At 40.7% G+C, this 22570-nt stretch overlaps 1 long non-coding RNA gene across 1 annotated transcript in view; it reads right to left on the reverse strand.

Moving 5' to 3' along the window:
• The window catches only part of LOC121140019, a 194345-nt gene extending 172167 nt beyond the window's left edge, over positions 1 to 22178 (reverse strand). The window contains exon 1 of the long non-coding RNA XR_005876842.1: positions 21962 to 22178. This is a non-coding gene — a long non-coding RNA (uncharacterized LOC121140019). The remainder of the gene's footprint in view (positions 1 to 21961) is intronic.
• Between the last annotated feature and the right edge of the window lie 392 nt (positions 22179 to 22570).

The raw sequence follows: 22570 nt of genomic DNA on the forward strand, positions 1-22570 counted from the left end.
CTACAGTGGTTTCATAGCAATTTTTTTTATCTTTTTGGTTTTGCCTCCTCTTGAAAAAGAAAAGCACCAAGATTACTGGGATAGTAAATAATACCAATGGGTAGCTGTGAAACAGCAGCAGTAGCTGGAAATTTGCTGGGAATGCATATTCTCAGACTCTACTCCAGACTTACTGAATCTGAGATCCTTAAGGCAGACCTTCAGTCAGGGTGGCACATGCCTTTAATCCCAGCACTCTGCAGGCAGAGCAGGTGAATCTCTGTGAGTTGGAGGCCAACCTGGTGTACAGAGTGAGTTCCAGGACAGGCTCCAAAACAATACAGAGAGAAACACTGTCTCAAAATAAAAGGCTTTCCTGAGTTCTCTAAGAGCTCTGAGCACTTGAACTGCAGGGCACCACTGGTTTACTAATATAGGGGGAAAGACTGTAGAACCAGCCTTCCTTAGCTCAGTAGGTGCTAAGTTTGTGATCTGAATGTCAGCCAATGGTCCGGATGTTGAAGGCCTTGACCTTTGTTTTGTTACCCTCTTTGGGAGGTGATGGGACCTTTAGTACATGGAGGTGGAGAACTTTTTGGAAAAATGTTAGTACTTTAGGGATGTGCCCTTGAAGGAGATAGCAGGACTTTGACTGCTTCTTGTTCTTTTGCTTCCTTGCTGCCATAAGGCACGCAGGTCAATCCACCACCTCTTCCTTTGCTGGTAGAATGGCTTGTCACCATCAAACACAGCCCTGCTGAAAGGCTGTGCTCATTTCCCACAGCAGCCATAAGGAAGTCATGACCAGGGTAGCTTCAAACAATAGAAGTTTGTTCACTCACAGTTCTGACAGTTGTAAGTATGCAATGAACTTGTTAGCAGCATCATTCCTTCTGGAAATTCTTTTTTTTTTTTGGTTTTATGAGACAGGGTTTCTCTGTATTGTTTTGGAGGCTATTGGACCAGTCCGGCCTTGAACTCACAGAGATCCGCCTGCCTCTGCCTCCCAAGTGCTGGGATTAAAGGCGTGGACCACCACCACTTGGCTCCCTTCTGGAAATTCTGATGGGGAATCCTGGCCTTTCATCTCTGCTGGCTTCTGGAGGTTGACATCAATTTTTGGCAATCATTGAGTTGCAAATGTATAATTCAAATATTTTTCTCTATCCACATGTTTTCCCCCCTTTGGGTCTCTGTTTCTAGGTCTGTTCTTTATCAGGGTTTCAGGCAGTGGATTAAGGGTCCAGCTTTGTCCGGTATTACTTCATCATAATATTATATATGTAAATATTCTTAGGTCACATCCATGGATTCTAACAGTTGCCCCTGCACCATATCTCTGTGAAGAACATCATTGAACTCATTAAGGTGTGATGGTGAGCCCACCAGATGATAGCTACCGAGACACAGTTTATACCAAATTGAAAGTCTTAATTCCAATCAGCTGGGATTAAGGTGAGGTATATGGGACCCAAGTATAGCCCCAGCATTTAGAGAAGTTTTTAAAGGCAAAAGACACCACCTGGTATCTTATTTTGCAGCTCGGGTCAGAGGAACATTGCAAAAGCACGTAGTTCAACAGAAGTTGAGATAAGCAGTTATCTGGAGAGGGTTCTGCACAAGCAAGCAGTTTAACAGAAGCTAAGATAGGCAGTCAGCTAGAGGGGGGAGGTTCTGCACAAACAGGCAGTTTACAGAAGCTAAGTTATCTGGGGTGTCTTGATCTTGGTTTTCTTGAACAGAGTTGGGTAATTTTCCATGGGATTCTCCACCAAGGAAATCAAATTCTATTTAAACCTAAAGTAACCTCAGCAAGAATACAAGATGGAGAAACATTTACAATATCTTTCCCTGTCACAAAGGTGCAAAGATTGGGTGATGGTCCTGAAACACAGATAAAGGAAAAAACTGGGGAAATGTAAAACAATATCTTTGTTTATGGTGAAAGGTGTGTGTGTGTGTGTACATTTCCCTAATATGGTATTTATCTTCATAATTCTTTCTGAATGCTGTTTGCATCCTTCTATGTGTATATATATGTATATGTATATATATATGTACAAATATTTATATACATGTACAAACAGCATTCAGAAAGGATTATGGAGAAGTTAAATACCATATTAAAGACAATGGTTAACATTTGTGGAATAAAACCTAAAATTCATCTGGGGACATGCACAGTGAAATTCAATTATTTTTATAAGTGAGTTTTTAGATTGGATAATGAACACATGGCTATAATATTCTACATACATTTTTACAGGTTCTGAACTTTTTCTGAAATAAAAAGGAAATTTAAGAGAAGAAATCTGCTTTAAAAGCCTGCTTAACGAAAAGGAGTGAAATAGCTGAACAATAAAGGATTGGAAATGATAAGGGTCATGTATTTTAAGTAGGAATCTGGATTCTACATCTAGTTAAGGCTACCCAGATTCCTGATTATTAGTCTCAATAGCATTCTGCACGTTATGTAGCAGCATGCATGATCATCTCCTCACCCCATAGAAAATGAAATTCTAAAAGTTTCAGATTACATGTGTACTTATTTGTATCATCTAAGCCAAGTAGACTGTATTCTTTTCTTAGGAGGTGCTTGAAATAATTGCTAATGGTCTGGCTGTTGTGTAGATGTGTAGATGTCCCTTTTTTTAGGTGTCTCTTCTTTAGCATTCTTTGGTATCTGTAGACACGGGGGTACTTTTTAGAACCTCTGACATTTTTCTCCTTTTGTTTAAACTGAAACCTATCTTTTAGTAACCAGAAAATATAAAATCTAGGCAATATCAGTAAGGGGGCAGAAACTCCATTCACCAAAGTCACCAATCCATGGGTAGAGAGAAGGTTTTTATTATAGATATGAGAGAGAGAAAATAGAGGACTTTGGGAAAGTCCAAAGCATTCATGGCTCTCTCTATGGAGCAGAGAGGATAGGACAGACTGGCAAGGGCAGAGAAAAGAGCAGGAGCAGAAAAAAACCTCCCTTGCTTACAAAGAAAAACTGACAGCTGCAGGGTAGGAGTAGTGGATCCTGTGAACTGGAACAGCCTGGAAGTTTATGGGCTGGGGAAGGGGGCTTGAAGCCCAGTGGCTTAGGCATTCACCATATGCAAGTGGCAATAAGGAAGTGGCTCTTCCTGACAGACAGAATCCTTTTCCCAGGTTCCTAGGGAGTTATGAAAGTGAGCAACAGCAGTCCTTCTATAGTGCAGCTTAAGCTGAGCCAAAACTGTCATCAAAGGAGTTCCTTTTAGCTATGACTGGCTTCACTTCCTTTGTAATGTTATTTGAGTTCTTAACTGCACTTTCCACTCTGCTGCTATAATTTGAATTTGAAATATATAACAAAGGCCTGTGTGTTTAAGGTTTAATCCTTAATCTGTGATGCTATTGGGAAATGATAATTTTTTTAACTTTTTGTTTTAATTAGCTTGTTTTACATGTCAATCCCAGTTCCCTCTCCCTCCCCTCCTCCCACACTCCCCTTCCCCCCAGCCTCCCACCCTATTGCCAATTCCTTCCCCATAGGGGATATCTAGAGTCTGTCATTTCATTCAAGTTAGGGTCCAGGCACTCCCCTAAGAGTCCAGGCTGAGAGAGCAACCCTCTTTGTGTTATGGACACACGATGTCTGTTAGTATTCGAGGGATAAACACTGACCCACTGCTCAGCACCCCATAGGTAGTCCAGGCCTCCTCATTGACTCTGGCATTCAGGGGGTCTGGATCGGTCCCATGCTGGCCTCCCAACTGTCAGTCTGAGGTCCAAGAGTTCTCCCCTGTTCAGATCAGCTGTCTCTGCTGGTTTTGCCAGCCCATTCTTTGCCAATTTGCTCTTCGCTCCTCTCTCTCTGTCGCTGGGTTCCTTGGGTTCAGGTCAGTATTTAACTGTGGGTGTTTGCCTCTGCTTCCATCAGTCACTGGATGAAGGCTCCAGGATGGTTATAGACATCAAGTTCACTATCAGGAATGGGCATTCGAGGTGGTCTCTACACTATTGCTTAGCTTGTCAATTGGTGTCATCCGTTTAGATCACTAGAGGTCACAGTGGTGCCTGGTCTGTCTTCTAACCTATGATTCCCTCTTCCCCCATCCTACCCCCCCAGTCGACCTTCCTGTTCCTCCACATCCTACTCTCTCTTCCACTTCTCCCCCTCTCTATTTCCCAGGCCCCCCTTCCCCTCACCCCTCGCCGTGTCACAAAAAGACAAACATGGTATGTACTCACTCATATATGGATTTTAAACATGGATCAGGAGAGTGCCAGTCTGCACTTCCACTGAAAGAGAGTCTGGGAAACAGGAAAGAACCTAAAAGACATACATGGGAAATGATAAAAATTTTTAAGAAGTGGAGCCTACTGAAATGTTTTAGGTTACTGGGTATGGGAATTATAGGACCTTGGTCTCTTTGCCTTGATAGTGTGCTCTGTTGTTTCCTTGATACCTTACTAATCACGTAGGTCCAATCTCTCAAATAAGGGAGTATATTCTTGGAGGTTGCTATATTAGCATTTGGACTGAGTCAATGAAGATAATCCTGTGTGCCCCTTGAATACTGGGGCTTTGGGCTACAAAGGCAGCATGTACAGGTCCCACTTATAGTAACCTCATGTGAGTGCAGGGAGCCTGGGATCTATGTATGTTTTATCTCCTTGACGTACATGCCAAACTCATCACTTTGTAGAGAGTCAGGGGTGGGTAGAATGGAGCAAGAATAAAGCCTTCTCGGGAGGCAGAGGCAGGCGGATCTCTGTGAGTTCGAGGCCGGGCTGGACCGATAGCCTCCGAAACAATACAGAGAAACCCTGTCTCGTAAAAACCAAAAAAAAAAAAAAAAAGAAAAAAAAAGAAATGTAAGGGTCCTGAACAGCTCCATTCACAATCAGTTTATGAAATTATAGAAGATTAAACCATAAAGGATTATTGGAAGAATTTTGGCTTTTAATGTGGACCCCTTCCCCTCTTTCTTTCCTTCTGTCTTTCATTCTTTTTAAAAAACCTCTTTGTCTGCCTCCAGAGTACTGGAATTACAGGCATGAGCCACCAATTTCTGGTTAGGACAGATTTATTTATATCCATGAATGGGCTCATAAAATTTAAAGAACCAACAATGACACTATGAACACATTTAAATTGTTTAAAATATCCAAAGTTATTGCCATAATTTGATAATGGGTACACACACACACACAGAGTAAACAAAAGCATTAAGTATGATGCATATAAAGAACAAGAGAGCCAGGCAGTAGTGGCACATGCCTTTAATCCTAGGACTCTAGTGGCAGATACAGACAGATCCCTGTGAATCTGAGGCCAGCCTGGTCTACAGAGTAAGTTCCATATGGTAGGATTCTGAATTATTTTATGTAGCTTAGCACATTTTCTAATAAAACATTTTAAATTAGATTGTAAACTGACGTAATTATCCTAATAAAGAATTTCTGTTTAAAGAAACTTATAGACGGCTATAGCAGAAGATGAGAGAAGGGGAAAGGACAGGGCATAGACAAGAACAATAGAAAGCCTCATTGGACATTAATAGAAGTTTGTCTCGATGTTTTGTGCATAGCCTTAATACCTTCCCAAGCGTTCTTTGGTAGCACATTCAGTTTTTAATTCTTTTAGAGATGATCAGTCAGTGGTGGCCACAAGAGGAAACAGAGAAGAGGCTCAGGAAAATACTTAATGCATTACTTCACTTTGTTCACACGTCTTTGAGACCGGAGGTGCCCTGTAACCAAAGTATTAGGCCTGACTCTGAAAGCCCCATGAGACTAGACGTGGCTACCTGCTACCTTAAGAAATGACAAAACAAGTGTAGACCAGGTCAGACCAGGAAAATGTGTGTTCTAGAAAACTTCCTTCCCTGTTTAGACAGTAACCCCAGGATTATATAAGAGTAGGATAAAGGTGGGAAACCAACAATTAGACATATGCATAACCATTTTATTCCTGCCTGCAAACCACAAGTGTGTGTGGGTATAGCAATGTGGGGTATGGTGTGCTTTGGTTGCAGGTATGGATTTGAGGATTCCTCTGGGGTCCCCCTAACATGTTCCTGGAAGCCAGAACTCAGAAGGCAGTTCATGTTCCATTTTTGGTACCAGTATGAGACTGTGGCCTTCAGGAAGACTGGGTGGTGGCATAAGTTAAAGAGACTAGTTAGAGAAACACACATAAAAATTATATTCATTCAAAACAATGATAGTCACTCTTTTTTGTTTTCTTATTGTTGTTGTTTTGAGACAGGCTTTCTCTGTGTAATAGCCCTGGATGTCCTGGAATTCACTCTGTAGACCAGGCTGGGCCTCAAACTCAAAGAGATCCACCTGCCTCTGCCTCCTGAGTGCTGGGATTAAAGGTGTGTGCCACCACAGCCAGTAACTTTTTATATCTTGACCACTTATATTCAGTATTTGTGTATTTGATAAGCTGTGTACTTGATCAATTAATTCCAAATATTCCCCCAATTTAGACAGTCACCCTTTAAATTTTCATGTTTGAGGCTGGAAAGATGGCTCAGCAGTTAAGAGTATTTGTTACTCATACAAAGAACCTGGATTCAGGTTTTGGTTGCCAGCAACCATGTGGCATTTATCTCACAACCTTCTGTAACCCTAGTTCCAGGGAATCTGATGCCCTCTTTCTCCTCTGAAATCACACAAATGGTGCGTGCACATACATGCAAGACAAACACTGATTCACATAAAATAAATCTTTAGTACAGGAACCTGTTAGCCACTAGACTTGGGTGCTAGGAATTGAACTTGGATCCCCTGGAAGAGTTTACCAAGTGATCTTAATCATTGAGACATTTCTCCAGCATCAAAATAAATCTTTAAAAAAATCTCCCTTAGAAAAGGAGACCCTGTTACAATGCCAAGCAATGCCAGACCACCTAGGGCAGATGTTAAAATTGTCACCAGGCAGAAGACAGGAAGAAATGAGCTCTTAGGTTCAGACTGGTCTTGAACTCACAGACATCCACCTCCCTTCACCTCTGAGTGCTGGGACTAACGGTGTGAGCCAAGCTAGGCTTGTTCTTAGGTTCAGAATTTTACTGGAGTTTCCATAAGAAAAGCAAGGGAGGGAGGTTGAAAAGTTCTGGGTTGTTTACTTTCAACAGTTTTGTGATTCACTATACTATAGGCACTTTTCTGCTACCTGGCTCTAGGATGACTAAGGCAGAGGAATATTTCCTCCAGGGGTGTAAGTGTCAGAGAGAAGGACTGTTATTGCTTGGTTAATTTAGGTATTAAAAGGCATACTTTGGTTGGGCCTTTATTAACTTTGAGAGTTGGCTACCCCAGGGAGAGACCATTGTTTTTCTCCCAGGCAGTGAGGTGTATGACTATATTTTTAAATTTGTCAAAACATAGAGTGGATTTTTTTAAAATTGAAAGTGTTTGTAATAAAATTGATCCTCTGATACTTGGCATCATGATGGAGTTTTTAGAGACTAGGACAGAAACTTCCCTAATACTCTAAATATTTTATTATGAGAATGAAAAAAAAGAAGGCATAGGAGTACAAAGAAATCTCTGCAAGCTGATTCTTAACCACATTCCCCATTCTTACAGTATTAGTAAAGTAAAATAGATCTGCAGCTTTGTATTGTGTGTTAGGAAGGAATCAGGCAAAGAGGCCAGGCATAACAATTAGGTTGTTAAAGGTATGAAATCATAGGGTAGGAAAATGCATGTAAATATTAATGATATTAGTGCAAACCAAGGAAAGGATCGTTACAATTGGAGTTATGAACAGGAGTGCATACTGGGAGTCTAGGAGGGTGAATAGGAATGAGAATGGAAGCAGATGTGTGGGTGGCTGATAGGAGACAGGTGCATGCTAGAAAAAGCAACGTTTTTGGTGTTTTGAGACAGGGTTTTTCTGTGTAACAGTTCTGCCTGTCCTGGAACTTGCTTTGTAGACCAGGCTGGCCTCAAACTCACAGAGATCAGCCTGCTTCAGCCTCCCAAATGATGGGATTAAAAGCGTGCACCACCACCAGCTGGCATGGAAAGCACCTTTTTTTAACAGTCCAGAAAATTGAACCTCAGGCCTCATTCATGCCAGACGTGCTCTACCACTGAGCTTCATCAGGGTCTCACCATTTCCACACTAGCCTGGAACTCATTCTAGCCAGTTGATATAAATGACAATCCTCCAGCCTCAGCCTTCTGGGCAGCTGTGATTACAAACTTATACCACAAGACTGAGCAAGGGCAGATTGTAATAACCTCAGATTTCCCTTTATGCATAGGTGTGGTGGTTCCAGAAGAACTTGGGGTCCAGGCAGTGAGATATCTCTGTCAAATCTAGAGTTTATATATTATCCTTCTGGAGTCATTGATGGTGGTGAAGACAGATAGTTATGGTTATGGTTTTCCTTAGTTATTATAAAAGGTAAGTTACATATAAAACTTAAGACTCACAAAGATAGGATAGGCGATAGAATATTTTCTTTAAGTTTTGCCAAATGTTAATGGACTAAATATTATTAACTATAGTTCGTACTTGATAACTGTTTTGTTATATATAATTTTACTATGTTAAAGTTAAAGCCTTTCTTTTTATTGAGACAAAAAGATGAGATGATGGGGAAATGTCCTTCTGTATATATATTTCTCTTATTGGTCGATGAATAAAACACTGATTGACCAGTAGCCAGCCACAAAGTATAGGCGCGACTACCAGACGAGGAGTCTGGGGCAAGGACTCAGAGAAGCCATCAGGGAGATGCCTTGTAGCTACAGGGAAGATAGGGTGTTGGGTATTCTCCAGTAAGATAAAGTAATGTAGTAATACATAGATTAATATTTACAGGTTAATAATTAAGAGAGAGCTAGCCAATAAGAAGCCTGAACCATCAGTCAAACAGTTTATAATTTATATAAGTCTCTGTGTGTCTATTTGGGTCCAAATGGCTGTGGTACCAGGGGGAACAGAAACTTCATCTACACATAGGAACTTTAGTTTCACCATGGCTGGCAGATACACCCATAACAAAACATAGTTTGTCAAAATAAAAGTTTACAAATTAGTGTAAATTTTAAATGGCACAAGAACCTCCAGAAATTAAGACTCAAAGCATCTGTGAAACTTAGGTATTTTTGTGCTTACATTTGTCAAGAGTAGACAGTAAGGTAGAAGAAGCAAATACAGGGAACATGAGCCAATGGTAGTAAGCTAGGGAAATTTAGTAAGGGTTGCTATTTTTTTCTAATTAAATCAAGAGCCACACATCTGCTAGATAAGTGCTCTACCACTGAGCTACATCCTCAGCCTGCACTTTTTGTTTTGATGCAGAGTTTTGATAAATAAGTTAGCCAGGCTGGCCTCGGGCTGAAGACCAGAGAGCTATTAAATTTAAGGTTCCTTTTGCCCCAGCCTACAAATTAGCCTGGAAGACAGAATTATACCATTAGGCATGGTGCTCCTTGGCTTCTACTTATAATTCATAGCTATTTGGTTGATCTTTGTTTACTTTGTGGACTCTATCATTTTACAGCTTCAGCAAAACTACCTTCCATGAAATGGGCTGGAACTCATTCATAAAGACATTTTATGATCACTTTTTACAAACTAAATGTTACTATTACTGTACTTGTGTATTTCAGGAAAATTTTAGTATTAATTTTTATACATACTTTCAAGGAATTTATTTTCATGTGTATGAGTGTTTTATCTGCATATATGTTTGTGGACCACAGGCCTGCTTAGTGACTGTGGGGTTCAGAAGTGTTCATCAGAGCCCCTGGGACTGAAAGCCGTTGTGTGGACACTGGCAATCTAATTTGGCTCCTCTGCAAGAGCAGTGTGTGCCCTTAACTGCTGAGCCATCTCTCATACCCCCAACCCACTTTTTAAAATGCTTTCAGGACTTGTAGTGAATTTGTGTCTTTGGTGTGTTTTATCCTGTTTCACATATATATATTTCTTCCTAAAGGCCATTTCTAATTAAGTTAGATCATTTTGTGGATGATATTGCTTAAGTAGTTATTTGAAACTGAAAATTCATGAAATTACTCTCACTTTTCTAATGGTGATAAGTAAATTAGACTTGCTTCTTGCTCTCCAAACTATCATATGTGCACATACTCAAATTACTAAATTTAATCAGCACTGAAGCTGTGCCTCTATATTTTTTTCTGAACCACACAACTAATCAAAATATCTATTCTCCAACGAGAACATGAGAAAATGAACATGTTCATTTTCTGAACTCCACAGCTAACCTAGGTCTCAAAACAAACAAAACCAAGCAATGTTTCATTGTGCTCACTTTGAAACCTCATTTATTTCACAAAATCAAAGCCCAGGTTGCTTCTACAGCCTAGTGGACCAATTTTCTTTCAAGTTTCTCTTGTAACTCTCCACTAACCTAACACAAGGGAAACATCCAGCATTTCTCTTAACTGCAAAAAATACATATATAACTGTATATATAACTGTAAATGGTGTTTGGGGCTAAATTGCACAAATAGCTTTAATTTTCCATAATGTAAGGCTTCCATCATCATTAATATCCAAGGGAATGAACAGTGTGTGCCATCCTGGAATTGTTGATAGCCCTATATTGTATATGAGTATAAGGAGTTCCTTATGCCCCAAAAGTAAATCATCTCACTATAATTTATTTTATCAACAAAGCAAGGCACTATGAGAAAAACTAAAAAATAGCCTATCACAACAATAATACATTATTTAATCAATGAAAAGTATTATGTAGATTTAAATATATTACCATAGTTTCAAAATGCAAGTTGAAATCACCTTAAAAGACCCAAAAAGTGCAATTTCTTCATGTAAAGCATTCACATATAAACAATGGCATGTGTTCTGATTTTCCTTTTTTTAAGGCAGTGTCTTCCTACCCATGCTGGCCTTGAACTCATTATAATAGCCCAGACTGGGTTCAAGTGTATGGTCTTCCTACTTAATCCTCCCAAATACTGTGATGACAAGCATGCATCATGAAACCTGGCTTAATAATGGTATATGATTTGAGTTTTGTTTTGAGACAAGGTCTTACTGTAAAGAACAGGCAGCCTTAAACTTGAATTAATTCTGCTTATACTCCTTTTGACAGGCAGATACAGTCACCGCGGTATATGTTTTTATCCTAGATATTTGAATGACAAATAGAAATTTTCTAACTGGATTACACATAAAAGTTATAAGAGAAGAGTGGAATTGGGTGGTGAAGAAATATGAAAGTCAGAGAATGTGTGAGCAGGTGTTTAAATGTGTTTACAAGCATACAGGTTTGTCTTGTATGTGGATGAATTTGGGTGCACATAAATGAATACATATGTTTTGGTAGTATATGTGAAATTGTCTATACACATGCAACAAGCATCTACATATTACTGGGTGTAATTATATGTGTGAGCATGTGAGTGATTTGTGATAGTTGTGTAATTATAGTTAGGTACAAGAATCATGTGTGTACTGGTTAATACTTACTGTAAGGTTGACAAGATTGAGATCCACCTAACGGACAAACCTCTGGACAGATCTGTAGGGGAGTTTCTAGATTGTGTGAATTGAGATGGAAAGACATGCTAAATGTGGACAGCATTACTCCATGGGATGGGGTGCTAGACCGAATAAAAAAAGAGAAAGCTGAGTACCATCCTTGATCACTTTTGGCTCCTGACTCCATGTCCAATGTGACCAGACCCCCTCATACACCTGCCACCAAACCATCTGTGCAGTGAGGTAGTACATTTTCAAACTGAGCCAAAACACAGCTTCACCTCCCTAAATTGCTTTTGTCAGGCCTTGTGTAACAGCACTGAGAAAAGTAAGACAATGCAAACATGCTGTTTTGTGATTATGGCAGCTTTGGTGTGTGTTAGTGGGGGAGTGTGTACCTATAAGTGTAAAATTCTATCTGCTGTATGACTTTGAAAGCATGTTCATATGAGTGAGTGAATGTGTTGACATGCTCATGAGTAAATAAACTTGATGTTGTGAAAGACTGGCAATATTGTAGGCATATATACTAAGGACTGAAATTAATTTGTCACTACATTCCTGTTTTCATGGTTTTAAGATTTATTTTTATTGTATTTGTATGAGTGTTTTCCCTGCAAGTATGTATGTGTACCCTGTGTGTGAATTGCCCACAGAGATCAGAAGACAGTGTTCCATCTGCTGGAACTATTGCTACCGTTGGCTATGTGATACAATGTATTCTGGCATTGTGCTCAACTTGCCAAATCCTCCAAAAAAGGTTAAGAGACAGGGTTTCTCTGTATTGTTTTGGAGGCTGTCGGTCCAGCCTGGCCTCAAACTCAGAGATCCGCCTGCCTCTGCCTCCCGAGTGCTGGGATTAAAGGTGTGCGCCACCACTACCTGGCCCAAGGTTCAGCCTTTTACAACACTAAAAAAGAAAAGCCATCGTCTCCCTTTAGCTATGGACTATACACAGGGTACAAAGATGTTGATATCTCAGTCAGTCAGTTAAGGGTGACTTTACTTCAATCCAGTAGATATCATTTCCATTTTAATGAGTATAACTATGCTGTTAAAGAATGGGGAGCTTTTTCCATGACTTGGGATTTAATAGGAATATCAGTCCACAGAGCAATTGACTCTTCCACGGTAAGGGCTTCAGTTGTAATAAATGCCTGATAGGTCTCCAGTGGTTGGTTCCCTAGAAATAGTGTCCTCTGACTGAATCTGAGGGTTGCTTATACCATAATATGGGTAAGACTATTTACTTGTCCATTTGGTTCAGATGATTCAGGGAATAAATATTGGAGTTGCAAAACTGGTTGTTGCTGGAATATTACAGGGATAACCAAAGTGATATCTGTCCAGATGAGTTTGTCTGCAGTGGTTCTCAACCTGTGTAGGTCACAATCCCTTTGGAGTCACATATCAGATATTCACACAATTCCTAACAGTAGCAAAACTACAGTTATATAGTAGCAATAAAATAATTTTGTGGTAAGGGATCCCCAAAACATGAGGAAATGTATTAAAGAGTCACAGCATTAGGAAGGTTGAGGATCACTGAACTAGTACCTCTTGTTGCTCAGGTACCCACTGAAAAGTGGGTGACCCAGTATATAGGGGTCAATAAATATTAGAGGTGAAGAATGTATTTATTGTTATAGGTCATGCTCATAGAATTAACCAGAAACCCTTGGTTTGACTGATCTTCCATAAGTATATTAAATCCATGGCAATGTGATTTCTTGAATTGTTTTACCATTAGCCATGACTGCCAGTAAGAAGGGATTACAGTTGTTAGGAAGCCCCTGAGAAACAACTGAGTGGACTCAGAGCTCATCTCAGCTTCCTCCATCCTTGCCAATTTACCATGCTGTATACCATCTGTTACCTAATAAGTCCATCCCAATATCCCAGATGATGGGCAGCTAACATTTTCCATTGTCCATCTCCTGAGGGCAGCTAGAAGGCCTAATACAGTATGTGAACCATGCTTAGCCATAAAATTTCACATCAACAAGTTTATACATCTGTGGACCACTGTCCAAATCTTCTCACTCCTACTTTCTCCATTGTGTGGAATCTTTTAGGAATGCCATCACTTTCCATATCATATAATAACGTTATTCAATTTTAGTCCCTATTGGGTAGAACTTGCAACCCAATAGGTACATTCTATGTAGCTGGCAAGCCAGGAAGTTCATTTAAGGACTAAAGCTAGGGCCTTAAGGACAAACTGGGTCTCAGGGAAAAAAAGAAAACGTCCTCCTCCAGTCGAGGTGTGGCCTCACATTCTTGGCTGTTCACTTTTGCATATTCTGTTTAGTACTTTAAGTAGTCCAACAAAGGGGAAAGCAAATTGTCCTCTTCAGTACCATGGCTATATCCTGCTGTCCTTGCTTCTGAAAAGCACAAGAGTATTTTCCTCTGTCTTAACACCCTCAGGCTCTTGGATTCCTATGTCTAATCTGCCAACACTTCAGTTACATGCCAAACTGAGTGAAGCCCAGTCTTGTGGTTTAGATAACCTGTTCAGGAGGATAAAAACTTAATTCCGAAGACTAAGAGGGACAAGATTATAAGCTTTTATTTATTCACTGGGTCAGCCCAAGGATTTGGATATAAATACACCTTGAAGTGAATGAGAATGATGTCTTCTTGGCACAGCAAATCCCAAGTAGACAGCAACAGGGCGACGTCAAACATTTATACAAGTATCTCTCCAAATTGTGATTAGGAGAGAAGCCTTGACCCGAAAAACTGCCTTGTCAGAGTATTTACATGCCATCACAGTAACAAGGAACAAAAGCATCTTCTTATCTCCAAGTGACACAGGTATCCAGGGAGTCAGGAATAACCTCCTCTCAGTTGAGAAGTTTATGGCCTTGTCCTTTCTCTATTTGGGCCTACTGGGTAGGCTGACATTCTCATGAAGCTCCATGCTTCGGACTCCCAGTCAGTTGCAGTAGTGTGAGGTCACTAAAATGCCAATGCTGCTGTCTCTTTAGGCTAATGAGACACAGGGGAGACCATAACAAATACATAGTTGCTAGTGCAGAGAGGAGTGATACTGCACTGGCCTGGAAGCATTCCAAATGTTGATTCCCAACCATGTAGCACTGCCTATGAGAAATTTGCCAATTGATTGTTGTTTCCTGATTAATTTCCTGATTAACACCAGCGTCGCTCCTTTCCTCATTACCACTTGTGCTGACTTCAAGGGGTTTAGGAGTGATCGAGGCAAAAGATAGGACCTCCAGGGTGGCAAAAGCACACAAGGAGATTTGCTTAGATGACACTTTGACAGGGTGACATAAGGTGGAAATGCCACGTAATCAAAGACCTTCCAGAAAATAAAAGTCCCAAGAATTCTCAGAGGACTGGGAGATTAGAGTGTAGACCTGTATATCTCAATGACGGCATTCGGCAGCAAGGTGGGAAGTCTCTGGGTCAAGGAATACAGAACAGCGGTGTAATTTGGGGTCTTTTATAACTATAGGCTTTAACTTATCTCTGAGTAACAGCTGTTGGGTGCAGTTTTGTGAGGAATGCAAATCGAGCAGGCACTCGGTGGCTAAAATCTGCTTATTTTGGATATATTTAAAACAACTGAGTGTGTAAAATTTGAGTTTGATGCCAGCTGGCTTTTGCACTAATGGGTCCCAGCTTGATGTGGAAAAGAAACAACAAAGTCAGTTTGCAGAAATCCCTTTTGTATCTTTTATATACCAATGTCCATGCTGTAGAGTAAATAATTGGGTCTGTCCCAGTATGACTGTACATGTTCGCGTGATGATGTGGATATGCCTATGCATGCAAATGAGTTAATATATAAGCATATATTTGAGTATTAACTTGTGTATAGTAGTATGTATTCACATGTTTTGTGTATTCTTAACATGTGAGCATGTTTGAGCTGATGTGTGTGCATGTGTAAATCAGTTCCTAATCATTTGCACTGATGCTAATATGTGCTTGTTTGTGAATAAATGGGTAAGCTAATGTACAAATATATTAGTAGCTGAATGTAAACAAAAGCATGTAAGCACACAATATATGTGTGTTTTTGAATATGTGAGTATATTTTTTACTCACATGTGAAAATAAGTGTGTATTTGTATGAAAATAGCAGCAGAAGGATGTCTGCATGTCTGTGTGCAAGTGGAAGGAATAAGCATAGAAATGATGTGAATTTGTTTCTACACGAATAATTATGTGAATAAATCACCCTACCATGTGTTAATATGCACTCATGTTCATGCTGAGTGAATGATCATTGTTCTGTATCTAAAAATTCTAATATATACGTTAGTTATGAACATAAAACCTTGCAACTGTATATAACGTTTTATACATAAATTATTCTGGGAATGTTTTTCATGTGTCTTTGTATATTAATGTTTAGTATGTTTATATGTTGATGATTAGTTTTGTGTGAGCACAAGCATTTGTGAAGAAACATATATGACCATTCATGTTTTATTTATGTAATATGTGTTTCAGTGAATTAATTTGTAAGCACAATTATATGGGTGAATATGTAAGCATGTTCATCTCAGTCATGCATATATATTCAAAGTATATCCATTTATGTTGGTGTATAAACAAGCTCAAAGTTGGAGAGTTGGGTTCAAAGCATTGTCTTGCAGACAGCCTGGGCTCAATTTGCAGCACTCATATGGTAGCCCACAATCATCATGCGATTCCAGTTCCAGGAGATCCAGTGCCCCCTTCTGGCATCCATGGGGACTGCATTAATGTGGTACACAGACATGCAAAAAATGATCAGTCATACACATAAAATAAGTACTTTAAAATATATACAGTTCATATGTGTGTGTATGATAATGTGCAATTTAAGGGAAGTAAATGTATATATGAGTGTGTATATTTGTGTGAGTTAATTTGCAAATAAGTTTTTATAAGCATGTTATACCTTCATGTGTCCATGAGTGCCTTGAGTGTTTTATGTATGTGAATGAATGAGTTGTGTGTGTGTATGGGCACTTTCACATAACTATAGTTTTTCTGTATATGTTAAAATTCAAATCTATTGAATGAATATATGTACATAAAGAAAATAAGCATGTGAGTATTTGTGTCTTGATATGTACATGTTTATATATTTAAAATAATTTGAATATATTTGTTTGAAAATCAATATGGAATGACATGTGCAAGCTTGTATGTGTGTTCATATATGTGAGTCCATGATTATATTTGTGTATGTGTGCTGCTATTTCAATGTGAAAGTGCGATTGAATGTATAGAAATCTGAGTGCAATTTTTTCTCTTGAGTTTGTTCTTCCATCCTCCGTGTTATTGCCAAACTCAATTGGTAGGACTCAAAATACAACCACAGATTTTAAAATGTGTAAAGCTATAAAGTTCATCCACAGTGCATGTTTATTATTCCCTAACAGTTCCAAGCTGCCTATCACCAGGTCTAGAGCTAAGCCATTCTTCGGTGTGTATTACATCATATTGATGCTATGGAAATATGCGTGACCCTCATGATTCTGCCTGCTGGCTTTGCTGCAGGCTGACTGCCCAGAAACTGAGCTGCAGAGACAAATGGGCTATTCCAAGCACAATGCTTCAGGAAGCAAGTACTATTGGACACAAGTGTCTCAATGACTCCTATGAAGTAAATGCATCTCTGTGTTAGGGGAAAAGCCCAGATTTCAGTGTTAAGGGCTATTGTAAACAAGCCTTGAGACAGTGCTATCTAGTTACTGGGGTTTCCAGCTACATAGTTCTTGATTATAGCTTTTGAGGCCCCTTGCACGGCTTTACAGAATTGTAGCTGTGTTTGGCAGTTATTAAGTGAGACTAAATAGTCAACTCTGTCTCCCAATCCCAGGGTCAGACTTTGTATCATAGATCATTTTGTGTCATTCAAGAAAAGAATTAGTACCTTTTGGTGGAGCTCTGGTGAACTTAAAATTCAAACACAGAGGCCTGGTTAAGGGCTCTTGGATGAAGGAGCAAGTTGAAGCTGAAATGGTATCCACTTGTCCTTTAGCAGACCATGTGAATGCAGGCCATAAGAATATTTCCTTTACAAGAGTGAACATCTTGTGCACTAGTGGTGATCAGGCTAATAACGAAGGTGTACCCATACCTCTAATGGGATAATTGAATGGAAACCTCCAGAGAAGTTCTTAAATGTCACCTTTAGAATGATGGCTTTAGCCTAATAGTTCGGTCCACCCTGAGGAACGCAAGAGGGCAAGCCAAGTAGTGGTAGTAAACAATTTCTTCCCTACCATCCATCAAAGTGCCAGTGCTCACTCTACAACGGTGCAGTGTGTGTCATGCCTAGTGCTAGGTGAAATGAAGCCTAGGGCCACTGCTTTTCAGAGCATTGAGTCAACCCAGTTCTCTTTCTTTGTGCTCCCTCCTCTTCTTTCTCCTCTCTTTGCCTCCACCTCACTGGTCCAGCCCCTCTTCTCAAGAAACTTAGAATTATTAATACTTCTCACTACACTTTCTCAGAGATGACAGTAAGAAAAGGGGAAGAAGCAAAATACCTAATTCATCAACAATGCAGGTTGATCCAAATGCTTCAACAGGCTCAGTCGATCCAAATGCTGCTGTCACAAGAGACAGATCTGGCTATGTCCTAGCATCTGCATTTCTATAGGCGCTGCTAATGTGTCTAAAATTTACCTCTTTTTGTAAACTCAAAAACTTCGTGTGTGCTCAACTTGTGTTCACCTGGAACAGGCCAGATGCACCGTCAGATACACTCAAGATAAGTACTGTCAATCAACAGTCTAAGTTTCCCAACCTACTGCCTATTTCTGATCTTGGAACTCCCCTCCCTCATTTACCAGAACCTAAGAAAAAAATTTCCTCGTAAAGTTAACTTTATCTTCTGCTATACCAGCATCTTGCCAGGTCCAGGCATCCCCTTAATCTGCATCTGAGACAATTTCAAAGTGGCAAGCTCCAAGTGGCCCAACCTCACAGATTGCTTCAACTGGACCTGCATATTCCTAGTACTAGACACAGTCTCACAGTGCCTGGACAGTGATTGAAAACAGCCAGCTATCCCAGGACTTGACCAGCATCCCAGCTTTCTCCTGTACCCCAAAGGATGCCAACACCCCCAGGACATCAGGAATCATTCTTGAGAAAGAACGCAACACACTCATTCTTACCTTACCTGTTAACCTTTCCTATTTCCTCACCTTTTTATAATAAACAAAAGGGAGGAATGTTAGCATTCAGGCATTTACACTAGCCTGCTCTCAGGGACCTAATAGGACATGTCATCAACTGCAGCCACTAAGAACACTCCCTGTGGACATGCACTTATTAGACTTTAAGCATTTACACTGGCCTGCTCTCGGGGACCTAACAGGACATGTCAGTTGCAGCCACTCCCTGTATGCATATACTATATCCTCTCATAAAAGGCAAGCCCTTCTTACTCCTCCTCCTCTTTCCTTCCTCTCTGCCTCAGAGGCCAACTCTGCACCTCTCTCAATAAGCCTCCCATGTGTGGTGCCCCTTGGCTTTAACCCACCAAGGTCACCTTCCTTCTATCACTAAACTAGCTACCACATGCCCAGGCTTCATCTCAAAAGTCATTGTCTCATACCTAGACAGCCCACCTAGAAGTACTTCTATCCCTGTAATATAAACCTGTAGAAAGAGCCTGCCTTCTGCTGTCTCCATCAATGCTTCGCAGTCTGTGTGTACACACTATGGAACCTGTGGCCTGTATCTTACGTGACATAACTTGGAAAGAATAATAAAGGAAATGTAACAATTGAACCATTTTCAAATTCTGAACACCTTAGGTTTTAAGATACAGTTATTTAGAAGAAACTTTCCTAAAGCCTGATCTGGGGAATTCATAATCACTGGAGTGATTAAAATAAGTGTTGGGACCTTTTCCAGAAGTAGAGCCCTTAAAAAATTGATGGATATAGACGGCTTGGAGAAAACCAGTGAAGTACCTGGAGTTCTGGGCAAGCAAAGTAGATTGGACAGAAAAATAACCACTGCCTTAGTTAAGATTTCTGTTGCTATGATAAAACACCATGACCAAAGGGAAGACGGGGTTTATTCAACTCTCAGGTCACAGTCCATCATTGAAGGAAGTCGGTACAGGAATTCAAACAGAGCAGGGACCTGGAGGCAGGAGGCCATGGAGGAATGTTGCCTACTGACTTGATTCTCATGACTTTCTCAGCCTGCTTTCTTATAGACCCAAGTGTAAGCATTGCAGCTCAGACGGAAGCAATCCTGGCAGGCAGGAGCCCAGGAATACCACAGAGTCACCATAAGCTTAGCAGCTTGTAGCCCTGCTTGCAGGGAAAGGTTTCCCCAATGCAACAGCTCTGTCCCAGCAGAGGAGGGTTTCCCCAGGGAAGTTGTCCTCCTTCTGCCCCCCTCCCCAGCAGTCTAACAACTCTGCTTCTCTAGGGGGAGGTTTCCCCTTCGAAACTTCGAAAGTATTACAGCCCTGTTCTACTATGCCCAGGCTTCATCACTGATCTGGCAAAATCACTCAAACCTCATTCAAGAGATTTATTGGAAGGGAAGAATCCAGGATGGTGGTTGCCTCTTCCAGGTGGGAAGAAGACAGTAGCAAGCTAAATGGGCTCAGGACTTATACAGGGCTTTTTATGGGTAGACCTTTTCCAGAGTGGAGATTTTTCAGGGTGGGGATTGGTCAGATTGCAATCCCCTTGAGCTGGGACAAGCTCAGATTGGCTAGATTTCATGCTCAGAGATTGGTTGGTTTTCCTGCTCAGAGATTGGTTGGTTTTATTCTCAGTTGGTCAGGGAAAAGTGTGTTTCTTTCGCTGGCCCTTTTAAGCCTTTTGGATCTAATTTCAAGACCACAGCATATTTCTTTCACTGGCTCTGATTCCAGGGCCAAAGTGTGTTTCTTTGGCTCTGGTTTCAAGGTCAAGGTGAATTTCTTTGGATCTGCTCATGGTGTGTATCTTTGATTGGCCCCCTTTTCCTATACCCAGAACCACTAGCCCAGGGAGGGTACCACCCACAGTGAACTGGGTCCTCCCACATCAATCAAGAAAATGCACCACAGGCTGATCTAGTGGGAGTATTTTCTCAATTGAGGTTCCCTATTTAAAAATGACTCAAGTTTGTGTCAAGTTGACAAAACTAGCCAGCACATTTGGCCCCTTGTCAACTTGACATACAAACCATTACGGTTTAACTACAAATTTCCCTTTCTTGATCACCCTTAATAATCTCATAGCAATATTACTATCACAAAGTAAAACACTCCAACTTTTAAAAGTACCACAGTGTTTACAAATTAAAACAGGTTGAAAGTTCAGTCTCATAAAACATCTCAAGTCTCTTTGAAAAGTTTGCTTCTCTAAAATAGCCGGAAGTACCTAAAATATCCATGGCCTCTAAACGCCCAAAATCCCTTTTATTGTGGACTCTGGCAAAACTCAAAATAAAAGTTCGTTTTTATTCCAAGGAAACACTGAATGAAATGAAGACATGACGACATGACTGCCCCTGGAAATGGTTGAAGAGAAGGTTTTCATTCTAGATACAAGGAAGAATACATCCAGGCACATCTGGAAGAGTTCAGAGCAGAGAGAGACAGTAGTCAACTAAACATGGTCAGTAGACTGAACCAGGCCATAAGAGGAAAGGAAATGAGAGTGAGATAGGAAGAGAAGGGGGAATTAAGGGAGGGAGGAACCAAGAGAGGAGAGGGCAAAGAGGTCGAAGAGAGGAGCTGAGGAAACCAGGAAGAGTGCATGACCACAATGGCAGGGGTTATATAGGAATCAGAAGCTGGAGGAAGGGAAGCATTAGGGTAGGGGACAGGGTGAGAAGAACTGAGAGGAGCCACAGATATTGAGTGAGCCTATAGGCCAGCATATGCTTTGGTAAGCTAATAGGTACCACAGCCATTTGTCCCCAGTTTCTTTTGGACGCGACAGAAATAATCAGTGCCCAGTCATTGCTATGGGAGCCCACCAGAGATGACCACACATAGTTTACAGTCAATTGAACGTATATTCCAGCTGGCTTGGATGACACTCAGGACATAAGTGTTACCCTGAGTTTCCAGAGCATGGGGTTTTTGAAGGCAAAAACCATATCCTGCCATCTTGTTTGGCAGCTGCAAGGGACTTCCCAGAAGTCAACTGTTTAACAGAAAACAAACAATAAGCAGTTGTCTGGAGGGGGTTCCACACAAGCAAGCAGTTTAACATAAGATAAAATATGCAGTTAGCTGGAGACAGTGGTCTGTACAAGCAGACAGTTTAACAGAAGCTAAGTTAATTAGGACATCTTAACCTTGGGTTCCTAGAATAGAGTTGGGTAATTTTCCATGGACTTCCCCATCAAGGAGATCAAATAGTTAAATCTGCAATGCCTGCAGCAAGAACACAAAATGGAGTAACCTCTGCATTTTCTTGCCCTGTCACATCCTAATCAAAGCAAAACTAAAGCCCAACAGTGTAAAAAAAGCTCAGTGTCAGACACCCAAGATTCACTCACAGTCTTCTGGGCTCCAGAGGACTTGCCACAGTACACTCAGAGTGTCTCCTAGGCTCAGGCTGGCTCCATTCCACAGTTGCTACTGTCCTTGGCAGTCATCCCAGGATGCTGGCATCTCCAAAATGCTTGGGTCCCAGAAACTGGGTCTTGCCTTCACCACTAACCTTTCCTGGCCTCTTAAGGAACTCTGAACCTGCTACATGGTTCCAAGCCTTAGCCTCTCTCCATGACCCCTTCAATCCTGGGTTTTTCACTGTTACTGAGACTGTATCTTCCAAGCTCCAGCTGATCTTCATGACCCCTTCATGCCGTCACAAGAGTACCACCTGTGAAACTCTTACTCATTAAGAACTTTGGTTGCCACCATGAGATGTGGCCTAGGCCTAATCTTGACCACAGTTTCTATGTGCTGACCCTAAAGAAATACTGCCAGAAGATTTCAGCTCGGTGATGCTGGCCTCTTCCTAATGATGACTTCTAGCTTTTGAGCTTCAGCTAACCAGCATCAATTATCCCAGTAAAGGGAAGGTTTCACTTTAGTACATTTGGTCTCTTGTTAACTACAGCCAATTCTGAAGCTCTGTTTGACCTGGAACACAGATTCATAAA

Source organism: Mesocricetus auratus, unplaced genomic scaffold, assembly GCF_017639785.1.
Source record: "Mesocricetus auratus isolate SY011 unplaced genomic scaffold, BCM_Maur_2.0 Super-Scaffold_100003, whole genome shotgun sequence".
Classification (NCBI taxonomy): domain Eukaryota; kingdom Metazoa; phylum Chordata; class Mammalia; order Rodentia; family Cricetidae; genus Mesocricetus; species Mesocricetus auratus.